Raw genomic sequence first — 5188 nt, forward strand, 5'->3', positions numbered from 1 at the left:
GGGGTATATAAGGAGGGGGAGGGGGTGGCGTGGAGGAGGGGGCAAGGCGGCGGCGGGAGGCGTGCTCGAGCCGGACTCAGGCGGCGCGGCGGCGGCCGTGCTCGGGAGGGAGACGACGCGGGGACGGGCCGGCCTGGCTTGGCTAGGCCTCGGCCCAGTCGGGCGCGGTTTTTTTTAAATATTCGCCGAATCTAAAAAAAATCGCAGAAAAATAAATAAAAATCCAAAAATGTTAAAAAAAATTCCCCGTCTAATTAAAATAATTAGAGCGAGATGAACATTTTTTTGGCCCAAAAATGCAGTTTTGAAAACGTGCAATTTTTTAATGCAATTAAAAATGCAAATAAAATCCGAATAAAATCAAATATTTGATTTTAATATTTATCCTACTATATTTCAATTATTTTGGAGAAGTCATATTTTCTCCTCTTATTTATTTTAATATGAAATATTTTTTCGGAGAGAAAATAATTAAAAGAAAAAATCCTCGTTTTATTATTTGATAAAAATCAAATATGAAAAACCGAGAAAATCCCCAACTCTCTCTGAGGGTCCTTGAGTTGCTTAGGATTTATCGAGGATTTGCCAAAATGCAATAAAATATTCTATGCAATGATGATCTAATGTATAACATTCCAAATTGAAAATTTGGGATGTTACAGGGGATCTGCACCGCCGTTCGTCATCGACTCTACTTCCGCTGTGCTACGAGTCGGTAACGAAAAAGATCAAACCTTGTATGCAGTCTCCATAGTGGTCCTGGGCTGGTGCGTAGGTCGGAAATTTTTTGTTTTCTGTTGCGTTCCCTTACAGTGGCATCATGAGTCGTGCTATGCGTAGATGCAGGTTGCGATCTAGAATACATAGAGATGTATGGGTATTGCATAATATAATTAGGTAGTAGATGAGATCTATTGCTGAAAATTATTTATGCGGGTGACAGATGAAATATGTTACCCGATGTTCTTGTTGCTTCCCGGAATTTGCATATTTCTGATCTTGATAACAGTATGGTGGAGTTTCAATGTTCTGGCGATCCTGATTGATCAACGAAGTGCTAATAGCTCATTGAATTCCACCGTAGTTAAAAAGAAAGATGAAATTTAACAGACGAAAGGGCAATGCAGATATGATCTGCACGGGGGTCATGCGTATGACGAAGTTCAGTATGGGGCTCGAGATTTTATTATCTCGTGTTTCATACACCCCGCAATGTTAATCTAGCGACATGGATAATCATGCTTGATGATGGACGTTGGTAGATTCGGTTTGTTTCGAAACCTTAGAAGCCACGAAAAACAAGTTTTTTGCATGAACCAATTAGAGACGTCTAACTTGGTTATGCAGGAGGGTTTGCATGTGCATATGATGTGGTATAGCAGTGCTCATAATAATTTGATTATGTATGAGATGACTATATGATGTAAATTGATTAAACATGACCTGTGTGTCATGATTCGGCATGATGGCTGGAGCCATATGATTGCACTTTAATGACCTGCGTGTCAACCTTAAGTAATGCACTTATTTTATTAGCTATAGAGATTGCAATATTATTTGGTGCATCGACAAGGTGGTGGCAATCTTCGCGAAGGTAAACACCGACGCGAACGCCGAAAGACGAAGAAATACAAGACTTCTCCGCCAGAAAGGGCTATACCATATCATGCTAATTATGAATTGCCTGAGATGTTTATCCCTTATGATGCACCCTTCTTGATTGCGCGGTAGTCGCTTTTATTAGGGTGATCTCTCACAAAAATATCAAGCACTTAGTGTTCTGCCAAGTGTAGCACCGTCACGGCACCTAACTTTTCGGGGTATCGCAGGATCTCCCTGGGTACGGACGATTAGGGAAGTGTGAGGCGGGTGAGTTAAGACCTCGCAGCAAGATCACTTGGTTGTCTTGATGTTCTGGAAGGATCTCCCTGAGCTCGGAACACGCCCATCGAAAGATGAACAAGAGTCACATAGAGATGTGATTGGCAAGTTTGCCTACCGATTGAATTTCGCGCCATCAGTGTTCATCTCGTTCAATGGCGTTGAATGGATATGCGGGTCTTGTGTCACTCATAATCAATTTTGAGAGATATTGATTTGAGTGGGAGCGCACTGTTGAATTAACATGTTTAATTCTCAGTGCAATTAATTATGAACACTGTCTAAGTGTTTCTTGCAAAATAGTTGTAGAATAATGGCTCGCGTTTCCACCTTCCCTGTTAAAATTGAATAGCTGTTAAATATCTGGTTAAAACTTTACGATAGGTAACGTAATGTGAGGATTGTCCTCAAAAGTGCCGAGAAGGACTTTGTCCTATCACATGCTTTCCGTATCCTCCCGCTAATGCTATGGATCATGTGACTCTCGTCCTTCGATCCGGAAGCTAGAATTCTGTTACGGTCAAGTGGAATATGTTTGCTTCCATGAAACCCAAACTTCGAAAGTTGGGATGGTTATATGATATTCATGGAACTGAAAATTATTTTCAGATACAAACAAAGCAATGTTTGTTTGCAAGTATTAGTAAAAGTGTTTACTATGCATTTGACTGTTGGGAAAGGGATCCAGAAGAACGCCTGTCATATAATGAAAGGTGAATAAAACAACAACTTAAAGAGAAAGGAAGTGTCCACAGGGTGTTAGTATGACTTACACGCCTAGGAAGTCCGGGGCTATCGCCACTCTTAAGTTGGGTGCTTCTTTTGCGAGTAGGAGAAATACTAAAAGTTAAACTGTTAGAAGTATAAAGGCAGAAAGAAAGATGACTGGAATATCCAGCTCATGTATGAATGTCATACAAGTTTTTGATGTATAGTAGGCTGGTCAAAGATATAGTTCTTGGGAATTATGGTTAAACATGTTAATCACTAATTCTTGGGTATTGTGAGTTAATCACAAAGATACCCGCTCGATTGCATTCTGTTGCGAATCAATGTAAGAGCTACTATGGCCTAAAAAGACTAGCCAGGAATGAGGTTTTAATACGTGTTGGGACATAGTAAAAGTTACTATACCTTCCATCGGTGTATTACCTATGTATTTTCTTTCATAATCCATTTTAGAGTTTCTTACACTCTAGCCCTTTGCACAAGGTATCTTGCAAGAAGGTTGTTCATAAGAGAACTTTTGATGTTCAGTATTATGAATAAACATAAGGTCCATACTTTCATTGTGAATGAGATGTATGTTATGAATAATGATATTAATATATTACCTCTGTGTTTACTTTCATAATTCATTTTAGAGTTTCTTACACTCTAGCCCATTGCACAATGTTTATTGCAAAACAGTTGTTCATAAAAGAACAATTGTTGTTCAGTATTATGAATAACATGAAGGGCCATGCTTCCATCCAAGATGGGATGTATGTTATGAATATTGATGGTAAAATGATACATCCATAACGCTGACGCTAAATGTCGCAAGACTATGAGAATACCACACATGTGTGGCACTGCATTTGGTCACATTGGAGAAACCCGCATGGAAAAATTCCATTATGATGGATTTTGAAGCCGTTTGATTTTGAATCATCTGACACTTGCAACTTTCCTCCGAAAAGTGAAGTGACTGAAATATCGTTCACAGGCCATAAGGAACGAGCAACAAACTTATTGGTGATCATACATTTTGATGTGTGTAGTTCAATAAATGTTGTTGCAAGTGGTGGATTTATTTATCTTCAGAAATGACTCAAGTAGATATATGGATATTTACTTGATGAGACGTAAGTCTGGATCTTTTGAAATCATTCAAAAGGTTTTCAAAAATGAAGTAGAAGTTATTGTAACAAGAAAATTATGTTTCTGCAATTTGATTGCATAAAGGAATATTTGAGTTACATGTTTAGCGAATGTCTGATGAGTTGTGAAAGGGGTTTCATAACTTGCACCTCCCGAAACACCACTGCAAGTGGAAAGTCCGTGGAGATGTAACCTAACCATTTATGACATGGTAAGGTCAAAGATGACATATATAAATTTGCCATTATCCCTTTTAAAGTGATGCTTTAGAGACTGCAGCTTTTACACTGAAAAGAGATACACCGGGTCTGTTGAAATGAAGCCATGGTATGGTACACCCAACCATGTTATATCTTTTCTTAACATTTGGAATATGGGGCTTGTGTAAAAGGTTACAAACCTATTCCAAATCAGACAAGTGCTACTTTGTAGGTTATACCAAAATGTTGGGTATTCCTCCCTCACTATACCGAGGCAAATAGTTTTGCCGTGAAACGGTGTGCTTTTAAAGAGAATGGTTCTTTCAAAAAGGTGAGTGGGAGAATAGTGCAATTCGACGAGATAAACAGTATCTTCGTTATCAGATCAAAGGAAAGAGACCTTGGAAGTAATTCCAGAGTTTCCTACTGCGACTGATACAGAAGTCTCTACAATAAAATGTATGAACTTCGGTTAAACTTGCAGCTGAACCACGTAGGCAAGGCTCGTGCAAACCTCTCAGGTGCGCAAACAAGATATTGTTGTTAGACAACATTATACCTACGATACACAAGGAAGCGTTGATGGGCCCTGACTCCGGAATTGGCTAAATGCCAATACAACCCGAGTTAGTTTCCATATAAGTGATTCAAAATTAAAACCTTGATACACCTTTCGGAAGACTTAGAGTCTAACAAATATTTATGGAACTTAAAACTAATACGGATAAAAATGTTTTATCCATAAAGCTCGACTTGTTGAAATAACAAGTTCAAGAGTTGACTACGATGAGGTTGTTTTCATCGTAGCGATGCTTAAAGTCGGTTCAGGTTGAACTAGGAATTAATACATATTTCAATTATGAGATATGAAACATGGATGACAATAGGATTTCCATCTGATGGAAATGAAACTAAGGACTTGCATGTGTTACAGTCCAAGGCATTTTGTCTATCCAGAGGATGCTAGTAAGGGTGCAAACTTCAGAGTTCCAGCGATGGGCAGAAGAGAGCAAAATGGAGTTGGAATCTTCGTGCTTTGATGAAATGGTAAAAGGGGTTTGACTTCATCAATGGGTAACGAAGATGCTTGTAATTCAAGAAAGTAAGTGGGAGCGTAATAATATTTCTAAAAACCTTGTGTGCTTGACACATTGTTAATTGGAAATAAATTTCTTGACACGAATTAAGACTTCATTTGAAAATAGTTTTTTGATGAAGTGCTTAGGCTAAATAGCCTCAATATT

This window comes from Triticum aestivum, chromosome 1D, assembly GCF_018294505.1.
Source record: "Triticum aestivum cultivar Chinese Spring chromosome 1D, IWGSC CS RefSeq v2.1, whole genome shotgun sequence".
NCBI lineage: Eukaryota > Viridiplantae > Streptophyta > Magnoliopsida > Poales > Poaceae > Triticum > Triticum aestivum.